Source organism: Schistocerca gregaria, chromosome 7 (assembly GCF_023897955.1).
Source record: "Schistocerca gregaria isolate iqSchGreg1 chromosome 7, iqSchGreg1.2, whole genome shotgun sequence".
NCBI classification, from domain to species: domain Eukaryota; kingdom Metazoa; phylum Arthropoda; class Insecta; order Orthoptera; family Acrididae; genus Schistocerca; species Schistocerca gregaria.
Window position 1 is genome coordinate 42,541,331 of NC_064926.1, and position 21,609 is coordinate 42,562,939.

Sequence of the window (21,609 nt, forward strand, 5' to 3'; positions counted from 1 at the left end):
AATATGAGAAGCATTACACGCATATTTTAAAAGGTTTATTATACTAAAAACTGCTGTGGTGAGTTGTTATTTCAAAACCTTTGTCGTTCATCGAGTTCTATATCTGAGGACCAACGTGCATCAAAATTTCGAACTTCCAAAACAGGTTTTTTTTATATTCTTAAAACAACTTAACCTGTGGAACGAAATATTACTTGTTCTCATTCATATATCGCTGCAACCAAACGCTGCGCAAAGTTTTATCACTGCAATAACGAAACCGTTACTGAAATACTACACTTCAGATACAGATGACAGCTTCCATAACCGAACAGTCAGCGTCTCTGCTTTCGGTGTAGAAGAATCCGGTTTAGAGTCCTGTAGTTAGCCTGGCCTGAAGCCTCCTCGCGAATGGTCGTGTTGACACTTCAGTGTGGACGGCAGAAGGTAAGACAAGTTTGCTCAACTGGTCGCTCAGTATTTGGCTACTACACAGTTGATTTTGTTAATGAATATTATTTGAAGATGTCATCGATTTCAGGAAGAGACACTTTGAAGTTTAATTTTGGTCGATGTTGCGTGAAGCCTAGTGCACTTGAATTTCATAGACTTGTTGTTGAGAAGGTTAGAATTTCTGTAGAATTTCTACTGTTGCTTATGTGAAACTTATAAAGAATCGCGAATTTACAGTCGTGTAATTGAAGAGATAGGAGGCACTGTAAGATGGCAAGAACTATGGCCCTTACATGAAGTCATTAAAGGTCACCTAACTCGTGTTGAGCGAACAGTAGGGCTGAACCAAAATGACTGACAAGGCACAATGCATCTTGTATAGGGTATAGTATGGACATATTAGAATAATTAATGTCGGGTGATGGTTTTAAAGTAATTCACACGACATGAGAACTTTGTGGAAATGCGTCGATTTACTGGAGGCTAGTTTATCCCAGGGAAGTATACAGAGTTGACAGTGGCTGTCTGGGGAGCGGCGAAGTGAAGCGACAATAGGCAGCTTAGGGAGGCTCAAGCTCTGAGAAAGCGGTAATGGGGCGAGGCCTCCAGCTGCCTTAAGATGAGTGACAGTGAGTGGGTGGTTGACCCCGACTCCATGCTGGTGTACCGGGAAACAGATGGAGAACTCGTACGTCTGTTGATAAATGTCCGTCATCCCGTTTTCTGTGAAACATGCGAGAAAGCCGCGCAAAGCTACGGTGGAGCGGTCAACAGAGGTCAAAATATGCGTGTTCATGACTATAGCAACTTCACGCTGAATTCACGGTCCGCAGAGTCAGAAGCAAATCAGGTGAAGAGCGACAGAATGAAATACGCCAGCCTCCGATGGGAACGTAGGACCGAGGAATTTGAAGTACTCTCCTGGGAGCCGGAATTCCGGAAAAATTGGTGTTTTGTGCAGTTTTTTGATGGGTGGCCTGGGAGGAGCTAAATAGCAGAAGTTGAGAGGAAGGGAAATTTTGTGAGAATTTGTTCACTTCCCAGAGCAGGCATTGGTCAGCACTGGGAAGCAACGCATAATTAACGCGACCTGTGCTGCAATTGGCGTAAGTGATTTTGCTTGAGGGGAAACCGAAGAGCGGACTGGGAGAAGTCCCTGTAGTGGTCTTCCGTTCCCAGCTTGCCTAGAGTGCGGACGTGGAGTTCTTTACTCAGCTTGCCTGGGAGAGGGTGATCATTTCTGCAGTTTAGGACTTAGCAAATGGGTCGAGCTTGGAGATAGAAAGTTTTCGTTCAGCTATGTACTGAGCAAGATAGCTAGGAGTGAATAGACTAGCGCAGCTTTACAGCAGCACGAGGCCGGCCGACGTCCACACAACGACGCCGCTCCTCCACGCTGCACTCGGTGATGTTGCGCCCGCTCCGGCTTGAATTAGGCCACTGGTTAATTTGTTGGATCACATCAGCAAAGTTTCCACGAGGGTTTCATGGGCCGTGTATTTGGGAATTCTTCTCGCACTTCCTATTACGCCTGAGTCAGTCGATAGGAATTAATTTTGATTTATCGCACTTTACTCCACGTAAACGCAATTTATTACCACTGCCTGGTAGGAGAGTCATGTAATGTCATGGTTGAAACATGGGAGTTACAATAAATTTGTGCTAATCGACTGCATCTGTTTTCAATCAAGTAGTTGAATTCCCAAGTTACTTTCTTAAGTAATTTTATGTTCAACTTTTGCATCTGGTGTTCAATAGTTGAATATAACATCAATGTGCACCCCTTTTTAATTAAAAGGGATCGATTCTGAATCAATTAATGTCAGCACTGCCACCGCAGTTCAATCAGGAGTCACAGGGCCTTATTACTTTCTTTGCGTTATCCGTCATTGCGGCAGTTTTGCACTCTCTGCTGATCTGTTAGTCGATTACCTGGAGTGAACACACGCCAAAACCAGATAAGTGATGGGTGGGGTGTTACAGCACTACGAAATTTACGCATGCTAACATAAGTACAAGGGAAGTTCAGATAACATGGGAAAAATATGTATAATTTAGTATCAGTTCCACTCTACATTGTGTGGCCATGTATTTACACGTTCCTGTGCAGCAAGCCAATGGGGGCGTATTACCAGCAGCAGTGGGGGGGCCCGCGGGCAGCCGTTCGCACTTTGTTTCTTTAAAACAGGGCAAATGCCGAACAGCGTATTTTTGAAATCCACGAGTGGATCGCTGAAGAACTGGGAGTCGCAGAATATGATATATTAGGTTTTCAAGTAGATTTCATTCAGAATTCTGTGTTCATCAAGTTTAACGTTAGAACCGCCAATGCATTCAAAATGACCGCTACGCATTTTCAAAACATTATTTTGACTGCAGTTTTTGTTGTACTGCTATGAGCTTCAGTGACTTTTCGAGGTTACCTGTCACAATCTTCCGTACCTAATATAATTATTTTTTTAAATTGGCTTGGACGTTATTAACCAGTATATCTAGAACTGCTGTATTGATTATTATAATAAAATTTGTTACAACATGTGCTTCTTCCTCTGGTTGAGATTAAATCCGTTACAGTTATTCTGTAAACTGCAGCAGTACCAAAAACTCCTATAGTTTATTTTCGTCCATTGTTTTAGTCTGCGTCTCCAGAAGTGTTGTCATTCGTCAACTTGTCACAGCGCAGTCATCATGGCTCATAGATGACCGTCGCTTACCGATGTAGAATTGTTCGCTCTGTTGCATGAAGTTCCAGATGATGTATCTGGATCAGAATGTGATCTAGATGTAGAGGACGTAGAAGAAGAAGCTGAGGACGAAGATTACTGCTATCCAAACGACCATACTGCAAGCAGTAACTCAGAAGACACTGATGGTTCAGATGTGTTTAGCAACGTTACTTATAATAATGATATTCGATATTTTCATGTCAACATTCAGCTTTAGTATAAATTTCGTTATTTAGATTGCAGTTATTCTGAACGTATGCTTATAATTAGAAGTTTTCTTTTGTGCTGTTACAGCACCAGAAAATGTAATATGTAAAGCAAGATATCAGAGGGGACACATCAACACAAGCCTCCCAGGACCACGTAATATGTTTCTAGATACGTGCACCATCAAGGAGTGAACCATATCAAAGTTTGGGAAGGCCATATAAAGGAGATTGGCGTGTCATAACTTCTTGAAAGAAAATTCAGGACCTACACCATATTCCATGCAGTAAGTTTCTGACGACCGTGTGCGGGTGCACGGAGTCTTTCCGCCGATGGATCAATATTGAAACACATGAAATAGTCTATGGAACCGGAAGCATAACGTGTTATAAGAACTGAACTGTGGAGCGTAAATCTGCAAAAACTGGAGGCCTGCGTTGCCTTATTGTACGTCCGTGGTGTTCTTAGAGCCAAAAGCACTGAACTTGATGAACCGTGGTCCAAAATGTGGAGGCCATCAGTCTTCTTTGATGCAATAAGGAGAAATTGCTTTCGAGAAATTCTAAGTGTTTTTGCGCTTTGACGTTAGAAAGACAGGGTCACAACGCTTGAAGACAGATAATTTGCGTTCTGGTCTGCCCAACCAGTCTGACTCACAAGCACGACGGTGCCTGCTGGAATTTTCAAGCGTCAGGCAGCTGACTCAGGACGAATTAGTTCACCCTCGTGACTCACGATACGTCCGAGGTGATAAGCAGTTCCACTGTCGGTACAGTTGGCTCTTAGTCCACCGCAAGTTGCATACCACAAGTCTTACTCACTATGGAAAGACCTGAAGTTCTCCACCAGGAGAGGACCAGAAGGCGAAGAACGCAAAAGATCACTATCACTTTCCACCAAGCCACGTACAGGAGTAGAATTAGCAGCAAAAACCCGCCTCCACGTTGTACAAACCAATTGAACTATCCTCCATTCATTGAATCTCCCCTCTTGACTGTTCAGCTGGCCTGGTAGCCAATACGATTGTTCAGCTGGCCTGGTAGCCAATACTGACACAGCATCCGCTCCCGGTAGCTGAGTGGTCAGCGCGACAGAATGTCAATCCTAACGGCCCGGGTTCGATTCCGGTCTGGGTCGGAGATTTTCTCCGCTCAGGGACTGCCTGTTGTGTTGTCCTAATCATCATCATTTCATCCCCATCGACGCGCAAGTCGCCCAATGTGGCGTCAAATAGAAAGACTTGCACCAGGCGAACGGTCTACCCGACGGGAGGCCGTCGTCACACGACATTATTATTATATACTGACACAGCACCGGGGTTCCCACGCTGGAGGAGCAATACTCTGCTTTGCACGTCCTGAAGGGAGCCAATCAGCAACTCAGAATCGCTCATGTCTGAAAAAAGAAGTTTAGACTAATGAAGCGTCGTTCTCACGGTAAGCATGGCCATGTTTCGGCAAAAACGGCCAACTAGATGGGACCACAGTCCATTTGCAAAGAGATCTAACCTTTCCAGGCCAACCATTTCCAGTTTCTGAAAGAAAGCTGTTAAGCCTCCCAGAAAGACGTGCCTGCGAAATGTATACATTTTTCCGCTCGCTAAAAGAACCTGGCGACCTCCTGGATGTCAGGGGGTACAGTTTTGCCTCCACTAGACACATGCACCAGCCACTCTGATCATATCCTCCCAACTTCCAATACAAAATGCTTATAATTTTATGACCACCCCACCATTTGCTCAAAAGCTCAGATTACAGCGGTCTCTCTTAAACGACTCCATCCACCCACTTTCCGTCATCTGTCTGCCTTCGCAACGGACTGTCGCCTAGTCCGGGAAAAATGTTTTGGGAGCCGGCGCCCTCCTGTTCCGACCCTCAGTGTGAAAGGTGGACTGCCACAGCCTGAGGTTCCTCTGCAGGTACAATTCACAGAGTGCTGCTTCCCCGAATCATTCGCACATCCAGGTGACTGGACACAACATTTATGGCCCACAATACATCTTGCTCCATGTTCTCCATCACCTCCACTACGGCTCCCCGGGTACAACTTCTCTACGGGCTCCACATGCAGTAAAAATTCATAAGCCACACATACCAAATGTAGTATTGGGCAACACGGATATCATGACCTAAAATATGAATATTATCTGGCCAACAGAGTAGTTAAAGTGAGAGAGTGGCTTGCCACCCTTCAGTACCTCTGAAGCCGTCCTTGCTCTATGCTTGCACTGTATGCTAAAAGCAATTTCCGAGGAAAAAAATTGACCTGGTGCTGTGAGCAGCGTAGGATCGGTACTCGCGGAAGCTACGATGTCACATAAGAGCATGTGCAGTCAAAAACAGATGGCTGCTTCCCTTATCTCAGTTGATCATAGTGCAACTGACAATCATTTCAGCACTCAGCAGTGGTTTCTAGTTATCACAGAGAAAGTACAACAAAACATGTTTTCACGGATTTATTTACACATCAGCAAACGAAAGAACGTAATCAGGCAAACGAAAAAATCAAGATCTCCATCAGGTTAAACAAGTCTGAAGATTGATATGCTACAAAACCTGCACAAACTGTAAGTTCCCCACTATGTGTTTTTGAACAAAATTTAACCTAAATTTAACTCCTGCTCTATTAAAAGTCTATTTTTTACCATAACTATGTAACCATAAACTGTAATCCAACTTAAACTCGTATGCTTATCTTTCACTGAACAGAAACTAATTTGAACTGAATTTTAACTGTTCTGAATACAACTTGTCTCTACATTAAATGTGCTACTGAAGTAAGACAATTATCTGGCCCTAAGCAATATTTCATTTTCCTCACATCTTGACAGGCAGCGGCTAAGATAGATTTCTACTTTTAAATAAAATTTTCAAGCAATATTCAAACTCCAGAATGAGATTTTCACTCTGCTGCGGAGTGTGCTCTGACATGAAACTTCCTGGCAGATTAAAACTGTGTGCCGCACCGAGACTCGAACTAGGGACCATTGGCTTTCGCGGGCAAGTGCTCTGCCGTTTTTTAAAATCTCATTTTGTTCGCGTTTGTTCGTTGTATCTGGTCGGGGCGGACGTCGCAAGACACCCGTTACAGATCGTCGTTGATCCATTAACTCAGTTTTTTTTTTTTTTATTATAGAGGGCAGCTAACTATCTGACCGAACACGCTGAGCTACCGTGCTGGCAGCCATCTGAGCACCTCAAGCACGACTCACGGCCCCTCCTGACACCTGTAGTTCCGCCAGTACCTCGTCTCCTGCTTTCCAAACTTTACAGAAGCTCTCCTGCGAACCTTGCAGAAGTAGCACTCCAGAAAGAAAGGACCTGGCGGAAGTAAAGCTGTGAGGACGGGACGTGAGTCGTACTTGGGTAGCTCAGATAGTAGAGCACTTGCCCGCGAAAGTGAAAGGTCCCCAGTTCGAGTCTCGGTCCGGCACACAGTTTTAATCTGCCAGAAAGTTTCAATATTCAAACTTCTGTATACCACATGGTGCACTGTACTAGTGCATAATGATAAACCTTCTTTAAAGAGTGGGATGACGAAAGTAACTACACTCCTGGAAATTGAAATAAGAACACCGTGAATTCATTGTCCCAGGAAGGGGAAACTTTATTGACACATTCCTGGGGTCAGATACATCACATGATCACACTGACAGAACCACAGGCACATAGACACAGGCAACAGAGCATGCACAATGTCGGCACTAGTACAGTGTATATCCACCTTTTGCAGCACTGCAGGCTGCTATTCTCCCATGGAGACGATCGTAGAGATGCTGGATGTAGTCCTGTGGAACGGCTTGCCATGCCATTTCCACCTGGCGCCTCAGTTGGACCAGCGTTCGTGCTGGACGTGCAGACCGCGTGAGACGACGCTTCATCCAGTCCCAAACATCCTCAATGGGGGACAGATCCGGAGATCTAGCTGGCCAGGGTAGTTGACTTACACCTTCTAGAGCACGTTGGGTGGCACGGGATACATGCGGACGTGCATTGTCCTGTTGGAACAGCAAGTTCCCTTGCCGGTCTAGGAATGGTAGCACGATGGGTTCGATGACGGTTTGGATGTACCGTGCACTATTCAGTGTCCCCTCGACGATCACCAGAGGTGTACGGCCAGTGTAGGAGATCGCTTCCCACACCATGATGCCTGGTGTAGTCCCTGTGTGCCTCGGTCGTATGCAGTCCTGATTGTGGCGCTCACCTGCACGGCGCCAAACACGCATACGACCATCATTGGCACCAAGGCAGAAGCGACTCTCATCGCTGAAGACGACACGTCTCCATTCGTCCCTCCATTCACGCCTGTCGCGAGACCACTGGAGGCGGGCTGCACGATGTTGGGGCGTGAGCGGAAGACGGCCTAACGGTGTGCGGGACCGTAGCCCAGCTTCATGGAGACGGTTGCGAATGGTCCTCGCCGATACCCCAGGAGCAACAGTGACCCTAATTTGCTGGGAAGTGGCGGTGCGGTCCCCTACGGCACTGCGTAGGATCCTACGGTCTTGGCGTGCATCCGTGCGTCGCTGCGGTCCGGTCCCAGGTCGACGGGCACGTGCACCTTCCGCCGACCACTGGCGACAACATCGATGTACTGTGGAGACCTCAGGCCCCACGTGTTGAGCAATTCGGCGGTACGTCCACCCGGCCTCCCGCATGCCCACTATACGCTCTCGCTCAAAGTCCGCCAACTGCACATACGGTTCACGTCCACGCTGTCGCGGCATGCTACCAGTGATAAAGACTGCAAATGGAGCTCCGTATGCCACGGCAAACTGGCTGACACTGACGGCGGCGGTGCACAAATGCTGCGCAGCTAGCGCCATTCGACGGCCAACACCGCGGTTCCTGGTGTGTCCGCTGTGCCGTGCGTGTGATCATTGCTTGTACAGCCCTCTCGCAGTGTCCGGAGCAAGTATGGTGGGTCTGACACACCGGTGTCAATGTGTTCTTTTTTCCATTTCCAGGCGTGTATTCCTATGAAGTGATATTCCACGATAATGCTTTTAGAATGAAGTATGTATTCAATAAGACAAATTAAAATTTCACTTGATCTACACACATAACATTGGTCTGGACAGTACAATGCTTAATAAACTGAGCAATAATTTTAAAAGGGTACAATGTTAACGTAGAATTTCTATAAAAACCAAACAGCTTATGTTAATGCTTTACTCAGAAGAGTAGAGTGGTCTTTCTCTCAGCTCTGAGCAAGTGAACAAAGTTACCTAGCCCACTCGGCTAGCCTCGCGGTCTAACGCTCAGCTTCCGGGAAGGACCGGTGTGCCGGCCAGCCTGTGGATGATTTTTAAGGCGGTTTTCCATCTACCTTGGCGAATGCGGCCTGGTTCCCCTCATTCCGCCTCAGCGACTGCTGAGCAAACATCGTTTCCACGTATGCATACATCATAATTATTCTAACAGGCAAACATTTGTAGTTACACTCATCTGGTATGACTCGTTCCCGGGGGGTGGGGGTAGGGGTCCACTGGGGCAAACCGCACAAAAACCCTGGGTTCGGTGTGGACGGCGATGGGTTGGGTGGACTGCTGTGGCCTCTTGTGGGGTTGCGATTCACTGACGGCTACGGTGAGACGAAACCTCTTCTCGTTTCTAGGCCCCCAGTTTAATACATGCATACATACAAACAAGTTAACTTGCTGACAATAATCAATACGACAAACTAGCTGCGCCATCCTGCAGTCTTGCCTCAAACTTTTTTTTAATTACTCGTAGTTTTTAATATTGTCGCCTTTCAATATATACATCACATTCATCCTTGGTGTGCTTTACTATAAATCTTTCTCCATCTAACATGAATACGTCCATCATCTACCACACTTCAACTAAGACTGTATCAGACTCCACTCAGGCAAAGATTGTGCTACAACAAGAGTAAAGGTTGGTTGAGTGGCATAACTTGCTCTCTCTCTCTCTGACGTGCACATTGATAACATATGAAAATGTCATGATCACATTACAAATCATCTGATATCGACGCTATTCCCCCGAAGGGCTCAGATTCATTTTCTGAGTACGGGCTTGGCGACCCCGAGGTCCTGAGCTGGCGACTGGTCAGCGCCGCCAGTCTCCTGTCACCGTAACCCCGGGACATGCTTCAGCGACCACAGTATGGCGCGGCGGTGGAATGTTGTGTGCTGTGGGGAATGGTAATCTTGGCTTGACCGCCTGGATTGCGAGGAAGGTAAACCTCTATTTAAAAAAAACCTCAATCTTACGGTGTGCTGCGCGCATACAAGATGCATGCCTGTTGAGGTGGAACAGTAGCAAGCGGGCAACCTCTGGGGCACCTGCCGCACCCCAGTTGTAGGCACGCGGGGTTCTGTCTGAGCGGACCCTTAGTTCCCTAGCTGCTCGTGGGACCGCAATGGACCCTTCTACCTCTACATTTCCCCCTACCAGTGGCTTGGGTGGGCCACTGGTAGGAAAACACACCCCATCGAAAAAGCGACTTCGTGCTGCGAGTCCTCCAGCGCCTGGTGTTACTAGAGATTTATCAGACTGTCGTAACAGAGCACGTGCTGATAACCAGAATTTGTTTTTGGTTGTCAAACAGAAGGAAGCTAGCTTTGAGAGGATTTCTTCCTTTTACATCCACAAGGGTCTGGAGGTAATTGCAGGAACACGGAAATCTGTGAAGCGACTGCGCAATGGGACTCTGTTAGTTGAAACTTCTAGTTCCTGTTAAGTCACTTCTCTTCGGAAAGCAACCTGTCTCGGAGAGTACGCTATCGAGACCGAGCTCCACTCCACTTTGAACTATAGTAAGGGTGTTGTGACATGTAGGGACTTGGTTGATATCCCCAAGGACGAGTTGAAATCTGAGTGGGCTGACAAAGGTATTGTCGACGTGCAGCATATTATGAAACGAGTCCATGGGGACCTAGTCAAATCCGACTCGTCTATCCTCACATCCATTTGTCAAGACTCCCAGAGCATGTTAAAGCGGGTTTCTTACGCTTGCCAGTACGCCCATATTTCCCCAACCCAATGCGCTGTTTTAAACGTCAGCGCATACTACGTTGGGGTGCAATGGGATAACCATTTGTGGTAAATGTGGTCAGCCTGCCCGTGAAGGAGCCGATTGTTCATCACCTGTGAAGTGCGTGAATTGCTCTGGGAGTCACTCTGTCTGGAGACGGGTCTGCCCCATCTATCTCGAGGAACGGAAGATACAGGAGATCAAAACATCTAAGCGCGTCCCCTATGGTGAGGCCAAGAAGCTCTTTAAGGCCATGCAGCCTCCTGTGTTTACAACATCTTTCGCTTCCGCTCTGCAGAAACCGGTACAGTTGGCCACTGTTGCTACACAAACGGAGGTTGCTAGTATCAGCACTAATACTTGCGTTTGCCAGTGCACTTGTGCTGCTGCGGTTGTTTTGCAATCTGCAGCTCTCCCCACAACGTCGGACAAGGCCGTGGTTGCTGACATTTGGGTACTTCCTGCCCCCCCCCCCCCCCCATATGGCGGTGCCTTCTGCCCAGGCGGGTAAAGCTCCAATTGTTGTCTAGATTCTGCATTCTAAGCCCCCCAAGACGAAGACGCCGTAGGTGAAGGTTTTGCCACCTGAGGATACTAGTCAGGGTCAGTCCGATGACGAGGCCATCGTGCTGTCTGACATCTCCCTTGGGTCGCCATCGGAGCTGATGGACATTGATGTCGACCGGGGGCGATATTCTCGCCTCAGGAATAAATCTCCGGCCAGTACGGGCTCTCCTCCAAAGCACAGAGGCAGGGTGAAAATTCAGCCACCCTGATCACTGGCTCCCATATTACAGTGGAACCTGAATGGGTTCAGGACGCATGTGGCCGAATTACAACTCCTTGTACGAGAGCACCCCTTGTGCTTTTGTCTCCAAGAGACACATTTTCGGGCCACTGATGCTCCTTCTTTACGGGGCTATACCGTGTATCGAAAAGATCTGATGGGGGAAAGGGCAAAGGATGGTGTTGCGGTTTTTGTCCGTGACATGCACCAGTCATCTGAGCTCCCTCTCGTTACGGACTTGTAAGCAGTTGCAGTTGACCTTCTTGTGGGGCGGAGGCCCACAATCTGTTCCGTTTACTTACCGCCTCAGGATGCAATAGACTCTGAGGCTCTCACAAACCTTATTAGCCAACTCTCCCGCTCATTTCTCCTTCTGGGGGACTTCAATGCTCATAATGTCTTATGGGGCTCTACGACTACTTTCCCCAGGGGTCGCATTCTGGAAAGCCTCATGGCGTCCGAAGAACTGTGCATCCTCAACTCTGGTGCTCCCACTCATTTCTGTACTGCTTCTGGGTAGTCGTCAGCTATTGACCTTTCCTTTTGCTCTCCAGCACTCGCGGATTCTACTCCGTGGGAGGTTGCCGCTGACCTCCATTCTAGTGACCACTTCCCCATTTGGATTCGCCTCCTGGATGAGGCTGTGGCATTACCAGTGCCGCCCTTGTGGCACCTATGCAGAGCTGATTGGACACTTTTCAGCCATTTAGCTGTTTTGGAACACCGTGCCAGCGTCCACGAATGGATCGACCACGTTACAGCCGTGGTCTCCCATGCTGCTGAACTGTCGATCCCACGATCCTCAAGTCATCCCAAGAGGCGCCCTGTCCCTTGGTGGACCACTGAGTGCCGCTCATTTATACGAACCCGCCGTGCAGCTCTGCGCCGCTTCAAGTGCCGTCCCTCAGCTGAAAATCTTGCGGCCTTTCGGGTGGCAAGGGCCAAGGCGCGGCGAGTGATTAAAGAGAGCAAACGACGGTCATGGCAATCGTTCTTGAGCTCCATCTCTCGCTCCACTAGTTCTACGAAAGTATGGGAAGGAGGATTTCCGGGAACGCAGCCAACTACTTGTCACGGCATTGCCGTATCAGGGATGTCTCCTCACGGCGCCGAGAGACAATGCCCAGACACTGGCCATGCATTTTGCGGAATCTACTACCACTATTAACTGTGATCCAGATTTCTGCTGCTACCGCACTGCCATCGAGATGGGTCACTTGGACTTCCGGTCTCCAAATTCTGAACCCTACAACTGCCCCTTCACAATGTGGGAACTGGATTCTGCGCTGTCTGTGGCTCATGATACTTCACCTGCTCATGATCAAGTCCGGTACAGCATGCTGCGGCACTTGTTGCTGCCATCCAAGGAAGTTCTCCTGAGTTGTTTTAATATAATATGGTCATCCGGCACGTTCCCTGACTCGTGGAGGGAGGCGATTTTGATTCCCCTCCTCAAACCGGGAAAGGACCGAATGCATCCCAGTAGTTAGCGGGATATTGCTTTGACGAGCTGTGTCGGGAAGACGTTGGAACGCATGGTCAACTGTCGCCTGGTTTGGCTGCTCGAGACCAGGCAGCTCCTTAGCCACTCTCAGTGTGACTTTCGGAGATGTCGTTAACCTATAGACAACTTGACCCTGCTTGAGGCGGCCATCCAGCAGGCCTTCCTGCTTAACCAGCATTGTCTAGGTGTATTCTTTGACACACTACTTGGCGCCGCCTTATCCTCAATCAACACCATCATTGTGGCTTTCATGGCCATCTCCCCATCTTCATTCGGTCCTTTCTTTCCAGCCGCCTCTTTCGATATCGGGTTGGTAATGTGCTATCTGATTTGTACGTGCAGGAGAATGGTGTTCCTCAGGGAAGCGTTATAAGTGTCACCCTCTTTGCCGTCGCCATTAACAGTATCACGTCCACTATCTGGACTCCTGCCCAGTGCTCCTTGTTTGTGGACAATTTTGCTGTTTTCTGTTCTTCCTCCAGTCTTGTCACTGCTAGTCGGCAGCTGCAGCTTACGATAAAGCGATTAGAGGCATGGACTGCGAAGACAGGTTCTACCTTTTCTGCAGACAAAAGTGTGTGTGTTCATTTTAATCGTTCTCAACGTGCTTTTACCTCCCCTGAATTGCGTCTGAGGGACACCATTCTTCCTTTTAGAGACACTGTGAGGTTCCTGGGCCTCACTTTTGATTCCAAGTTGTCGTGGTTGCCTCACGTTAAAGACCTCAAGGTGCGGGCCCTGAAGGCACTGAATATTTTGAAGTGTCTGAGCCATCGGTCCTGGGGAGCAGATCGGACGCGTCTGCTGCAGTTTTATAGGGCTTTCGTCCGGTCGCGTCTTGACTATGGATGCACCGTGTATGGGTCAGCGATGCCTTCATATCTGAAAATTCTTGACGCAGTACACCATGAGGGTATCAGGCTGGCCACTCGGGCCTTCCCTACCAGTCCCATCCCCAGCCTGTATGCTGAGGCAGGGGAACCGCCGCTCGCCATCCGGCGGAAACTCCTCATGGGGCAACGGATGTGTCAATTCCTTGCCTGTCCTACCTCCCCTGCGTACCCTACTGTTGCCCGACCGCCTATGGAACGTCTTTTTTCCAGTCGTCCAAGGGCAACGAGACCATTTGGGATTCGTGCCAAGCATTTGCTTGAGTCCCTTGGTGTGGAGCGTGTGGCACCCCAACGCCAGGGTTTTACCCGCCTGCCTCCCTGGTTGCTCCAGAGGCCCAGCGTCCTTTTAGACTTGTCAGAGTACCGGAGGAGCTCCACTCCTGCGTTTGTTTTTACCTCCTTATTTTACGATATTTTAAACCAGCATCCCGACCATGTACCAGTATTTACGTATGGCTCTAAACAGGGTGACTGTTTGTTGTGCTGTTGTTTTCCCTGATCGAGTCGTCAAGTTAGGCTTCCTGCGGCGTTTACCATCTTTGATGCCGAATTGTTTGCGATCTTGCGGGCATTGGAGCAGATGAGATGTGTTCCCAGTCTTAAGTTTCTCATCTGTTCTGACTCCCTGAGTGCCCTTCAGACCACGCAACACTTGTACCCAGCGGATACGGTCATTCAGAACATCCATGATGCCCTACTACACCTGCAACGGTAGGGGAAGGAGGTTTCTATCTGCTGGGTGCCGGGGCACGTAGGTATTAGGGGAAACGAACTGACGGATGTGGCTGCCAAAGGTGCACGTTCTCTCCCTCACGTTGTTGAATGTGCCGTCCCCCTCCATGCTGTTACCTCCCTTTTGCGTTTTCGTGTTATGCGTCAATGGGAAGAGGAATGGCTGGCAGTCGGTGAAAATAAGCTGCGTCTGGTCATGGCCACCACGCGGCCATGGCGTACGTCCGTCCTACCAGTCGTGCAGGCGGGATGAGGTTCTCCTCACTCGCCTCCGCATCGGGCACAGTTCCTTAACGCATGGCTTTTTACTCCGGCGGAAGGACCCCCCAAACTGCGTCAGGCCTGTGTCTTTTAGCCGTTCTCCTTGTTCGCTGTCCGTCTTCGTCCCTTCACCGCATGTGTTCCTGTTTCTATGCGACTGGGCGCTGATGGCCACGGTGTTAAGCGCCCGAATACCTCAAACCACACACACGCTCCACGCTATTCAGTCGTACGGTTACAGTGAGGAAGGCAGTATAAATCCAATGGAGTGGACAGATAATGTAGAAATGTAGATGTCAGAAGACAATAAATGGCGCACGGTCATACCCTCTGGAAATTTCTCACTCTTAACATAAATAAGGTATCCAGTGTTACTAAGATAGTTGCCCTTAACAACTTCGTAGGAAGGTTAAATGTGATATAGCTTTAGTACATGAAGTGAAGCAGTTCATCAGATTATCGACTTCGCATTTATTCAAACTGGTACTATCATCATAATACAAAGTGACAGTGAAATAGAGAATGTAGAATTTTTACCGAGTGGATGTGGAATAGCTCTCTCCATTCATGATGTAAGTCTTGTTGAGATGGAACTCTTATTAACGTTTATGCTCCAGCCTGTAGTGAAAACAAAACTAGCAGAAGCCGTTTCTTCGCTCGAGAACTTTGCCAGTGATTTCGTAGAAATAATAATAAACTTATTATCGGTAGCAATTTTAGTTGTGTAATTAATAATGATGATCATTTACCTCTTCCAAAGAAACGTAGTGAACTTAAAGCACTGGTTGACCGTTACCATTTTGGAGACACTTGGTGAATTTTGAATCACCGACAGAACAGAGTACACTTATTTTTATACTAATGGGCATAAGAGATTTGATAGGATATATGTGTAATCCTCAATTTTAGCTCAACTAGCTAAAACTGAAACAAAACCGATGGTATTCTTGGATCACTACTGTTACATATGACAAATGAAATTCCCGAAAATACATTTTCGCCATAAGAAAGGCATTTGGAAGCTTAACATTAGTCATTTGGAGGATCAAATGGTCATCTATTAGTCATTTGGCAAGAGGTACTCAAAAAGCAGTTCCACGCTAAAAGCATGTTGAAATGGTGGTGCATGCTAAGCCTGCGGTTAGAAATTCGTTCGTCAACTATAGTTCCAAGAAAGCCCACTGGCTTTCATCAATCTCACAATTCTATCACAGTTGCCTGCTAGATATCGGTAATAAAATAACAGTTCAACCGAACGTACTACCAAAGTTGAGACAAATCAAAGCAAAACTCTCAATGTGACTTCCGAAAGAAAACTGAATGTACCCTTATAAGGCGTCAACCGGTAGTGGCAATGCACAAGAACCTATTCCTGTCTATCACTTAGACAGGGAACAGAAAAGAGGCAGGAACGTAACCGTCAGAAAACCATCGAAGAGAATGAAATCAGAACCGACATCACCACTCACTTTACAATCCTGTTCAAAGAAAACGACATCACCCAGCCAGCAGAAAACAGTTTTCTTCAGGAAACACCTCACTTGATCGGACGCACCTTTATGAGACTTTCACTTCGGGCGAAATTGAGGAAGCAGTCAAAACGAGTTCTAAAGGAATATTTCCAGCAGTGGATGGGATTCCTGTTAAATTTATTTGAAGCACCTTAACATTTTAGAGGAAGTTTTACTAGGTATTACTGACGAAATCCATTATGGTGTAGAGATACCGGAAGAATTTCTAAGAATCACATTGATACAAAAAACTAAAGAAACACCAAATTTACAGAATCTACTTCCGATCACATTACTCGACTTTAACTATAAAATAATCGCTCGATGCTTCACTGGGAGATTAAAGCAAACAACGAAAGAAGTGTTTAATCCATCTCAAACGGGTGCCGTTCCAGACAGAAACGTATATGGCTCCTTACTAGCATACAGTAATTTTATTTCGTTCACAGACTGAGCGGTCTAAGGCGCTGCAGTCATGGACTGTGCGGCTGGTCCCGGCGGAGGTTCGAGTCCTCCCTCGGGCATGGATGTGTGTGTTTGTCCATAGGATTGTTTAGGTTAAGCAGTGTGTAAGCTTAGGGACTGATGACCTTAGCAGTTAAGTCCCATAAGATTCCACACACGTTTGAACGTTTTTTTTTCGTTCACAGGAACCGACACGTCAAAGAAAGTAGCTATTTTTTTCACAGGCGCTAAAAATGCTTTCGATAGGATCAGTTATAAATGTCTGGAAAGAGTCATGGTTAAAATGGGCTACGGCACAAAGTTCACGAATGCAGTTCAGAATATTTTGTGCAATACCGTGTCACAAGTCAGTATTAATGACAGATAAAATAAGAAAACTCCCATCAACAGATCAGTCAGACAAGGTTGTCCATTAGCTATGGCGTTACATGCAGCAGCTTTAGATCCTATCCTCCGTACCAGTGTCAAGGAATACCAATAGGAGATCAACGGCTCATATGCAAGGATAGGATGTTTCCATGGAAAGTTCAAAAGATGTTGACATCTTACGTAACATCCTCCGACGGTACAAAAAAGCGACAAGTGCAGTTATCAACTCCAAAATGACTGCGTTGTTGCCAACTTCAAATAATAAGTGGAGAATATATTCTATGTGATCAAAAGTATCTGGACACCCCAAAAAACATACGTTTTTCATATTAGGTGCATTGTGCTGCCACCTACCGCCAGGTACTCCACATCAGCGACCTCAGTTGTCATTAGCCATTGTGAGAGAGCAGAACGGGGCGCTCTGCGGAACTCACGGACTTCGAACGTGGCCAGGTGATTGGGTGTCATTTGTGTCATACGTCTGAACGCGAGATTTCCACACTCCTAAACTGTTTCCATTGTGACAGTGAAGTGGAAACGTAAAGGGACACGTGCAGCACAAAAGCGCACAGGCCGACCTCGTCTGTTGACTGACAGAGACAGTTGAAGAGGGTCGTAATGTGTAATAGGCAGACATCCATCAAGACCATCACACAGGAATTCCAAACTGCATAAGGAGCCACTGCAAGTACTGTGACAGTTAGGCGGGAGGTGAGAAAACTTGGATTTCATCGTCGAGCGGCTGCCACACATCACGCCGGTAAATGCCAAACGATGCCTCGCTTCGTGTAATGAGCGTAAACATTGGACGATTGAACAGTGGAGAAAAGGGGGGGGGGGGGGGAGTGACGAACCACGGAACACGTGTCGATCCGATGGCAGGGTGTGGGTATGGCGATTTCCCGTTGAATGTCATCTGCAAGCATGTATAGTGCCAACAGTAAGATTCGAAGGCGGTGGTGTTTGGTGTGGTCGTTTTTTCATGGAGAGGGCTTGCACTCCTTGTTGTTTTGCATGGCACTATCACAGCAAAGGCCTACATTGATGTTTTAAGCACTTTCTTGCTTCCTACTGTTGACGAGCAATTCGGGGATGGCGACTGCATCTTTCAACACGATCGAGCACCTGTTCATAATGCACGACCTGTGGCGGAGTGGTTACAGGACAATAACATCCCTGAAATGACTGGTTTGCACAGAGTCCTGACCTGAATCCCACAGAACACCTTTAGAATGTTTTGAAACACCGACTTCGTGCCAGGCCTCACCTACCGACATTGATACCTCTCCTCAGTGCAGCACTCCGTGAAGAATGGGCTGCCATTCCCCAAGAAACCTTCCAGCACCTGATTTAACGTATGCCTGCGAGAGCGGAAGCTGTCATCAAGGCTAAGGGTGGGCCCACACCATACTGAATTCCAGCATTACCGTTGGAGGGCGCCCACGAACTTGTTAAGTCATTTTCAGCCAGGTGTCCGGATACATTTGATCACATAGGTTACAGTGGAACTGGTTTATTGCGAAAATAATTATCAACACCAAATGTTAGGCACCGTTATGACAAATACCCCACAAAGAATGGAGCGTCTCAATTAGCGCACGACACTACATAAAATAAGAGCGGTAGTAAAAATCTGTGCACGTAGAAATTTAGCTACGGTATGGCAGGAAAAGTCAAGCTGTGAATACACAAATACTCGCTAAAGCGTGGCACTTAGCTCACGTCCTCCTGCTGCCCAAGAATGTAAAGAGGGCTATACTGCAAGCGATGTAATGGTTTACGTGGAGGGGTGAAATCTTTAAGCTATTTCTGTAGACCTCCATTCTTATCTGTAATGAGGGTGGACTGGGACTAACAGACTTGCACGCAAAATACGCGGCATTATTCGTCAACGGAACTAAGCGTTTAATAGAAAAGAAACTACACTCGCCGATTGCTGTACTATTTCACAAGTATCACTCGACATCAAAGCTGGCGCTGGTTAATACTGTCACACTCAATAAATTTAGTTCGAAATTTTATATCAATGAAAGTTAAATAGTGAAAGACATTTTAAAACAAGAAAAACTTCGTAACGTGGTCATAGCTCTCCAAGGAATACCAGTTCCTAATGAATGGGATTTGCGATTACCACAACAGAATTTTAAAATCGTGTAGGAAAATTTTGCGACGGAAATAATACCACAAGGCGCCAGATAAACTCGCCCAAAGCGATAATCCGGACCACAGCGCAAACTCCAAATTTTGCTCCACCCATTTAAAACCGTCAGCCTCATGTGGAAATTCTGATTCAGGGAACACAATGGAACATCGTTTTCATTGCCCAAACTTAGTCCCAATATAACATCCTCTAAGGATCATGATTCGACTGTTCAATGGAACAGGCACGTTCAATATGCAGGTTTCTAACACCATGATACCCGCAGGGAAACCGTTTCCCAAAGGAAAGCGACCGCAACAACGTGAATGATAGCGCACACAATTCATTAATTTTTGAGTTAAATTAACGAACAGCTTACAATATGTGGCATTTTTATTGGATGAGCAAAAGAAAGTTAGACGTAGTCCTAAGTATTGGATTACGTACGCGAGGATCCAATATCTACAGCTTATGATAATATTTTGACATAAAATCTTACGTAAAAAAATAGTGATTAAAATGTAACGTCAATTATACAAAATTGCCATCTCAGAAATAACTCAATGGGCAATTTGTTGCAGATATCCGTACTAAAGATTGAAATGTGGTTGTGTTGTAGAGTATAGAGAGTGATCCACGAAGATATTCAAATATTTTAAAATGTTATTCTACAAATGAGACTAAAGAAAAAGTTCATATAAACATAGGTCCGCGAATGTTTGGCTAAGGAGTTACAGCTAGTAAAAGATTTTGCCTGAAATTTAGCAACTTCGATAATATGAAGCCATCGCAAAACTATAAGAGGTTAAAGTAAATCACGATTTTGTTGTTATTGAGCTGGTGAACCTAATAAAACATGTCCCAGACATATATCTGCAGTAGTTTTCCAGAACATCCAGAGAAGCAAGGAAGTAATTTCGTAAAATTTTAATTTATTAAATACTTTGCCCAATTTGTTTTTTAAATTCCAGGTAATTGCACAAAGTTTTCAACAGAAGTTGCAGAGAATTTAAGTTTGGAAAAATGACGTTAATAACGTTAACTGAAACCGTATGAATGTGTCAGATAATCTGCTTCTATTAATACCATAGCACACTTGAATTGTGTTAAAGCAGGAAAAAGAAAGCTCAGTGTTAAGGAAGTTGTACAGTGTGCATACAGTTTCACAATACATTCACAATACTAATTAACTGCAGCCGTAGCATTGCCATCAAATTTGCAATAAATAAACGCATATCGGCGCATTCCTCTGTCGTGAATTTGTAAGAAATCCCTATTTCATAAATAATCTACAAACTACAACAGTTACTATGTGGTTTCACTTGAATACATTGTTATTGTTATGTTCTTTCACTGAACAATACAGAAAACTAATTCGTTTCGAGGTTAGGAAATACATTGTTATTGTTTTGTTCTTTCATTGAACAATACAGAAAACTAACTCGTTTCGAGGTTAGGAAACGACTGAAACAACTCACCAGTCTATTGCCAACAATGACATAAACGTTTTTCCTTTATTAATGGAAAGTAAACAAATTTACTTGTATAATAATCTTTGCTTCTCTGGATGTTCTGCAAAACTGCTGCAGAGACACGTCTGGGACATGCTTTATTACATTCATCTGACCAGTAACAACCAAATACATGGAAATCGTGCTTTACTTTAACCAAGTACAGATTTGTGATGGCTTCATATTAGCGACGTTGCTAAATTCCCGGCAAAATGTTTATGTAAATTTACTTGTATAATTTTTTTTGTAAATAACTGATTACTTACAGTTCTTCGCGTTTTTGGTTGGCATCTGCGTTTCCTCTCATAGTGCGATCTCCAGCATGTGCTAAAATACAGTGCAGCAAGAGAAGGCGGTTTTTATTGACAACACAGATATACTGTTTTTTTGACTTGATAGCGTACATTTACAAAGTATACGCAATGTCTACTTGAATGTTCATTTTCAGGCTTTTATTTTGCAGAACTGTTTAGTATCATACAATTTTGTCAACAATTGTTCCAGACTTAATGAAACTGGACATTTATTGTTGATTTATTTGACTGTTGCAGACGAAAGCACCGATGAAAAGCTGAACTCTGAAACACGCGGTGATTAAACACCAACCAGACATACAAATCTAAAAAGAGGGGGGCGAGGGACGGTGTTCATCGATTTGGCTCAAACTATGTGAATACGAGGAGTTCCAAGTTCCTACAATATTTCGCCCAAGTGGGCCACAGGAAAAGCTGAAAGGTTCTCTAGAGAACAACACACACACCCACGCCCGATGGAGGACTCAAACCTACGGCGAGAGGAGCCGCGCAATCCGTGACATGGCGACTCAAACCGTGAATGCGTATAATTATTTGGTAAATAAAATAGAGCGCATTGTATTGCGATTATTACTATGAACTCCCCACTACTGGTACTTCTATATCAAAAACTTAAAAAAGCTGACCACTGCAATATTGGAGAACGTATTTTGCATTACTTCTTAATATAAATGGTAACTCTGGTTTCTATTTCACTTCACATAGTATTTTGTGCTCCCTGGGTAACCATAAATACTTCTTCCCCAACGTGGGCA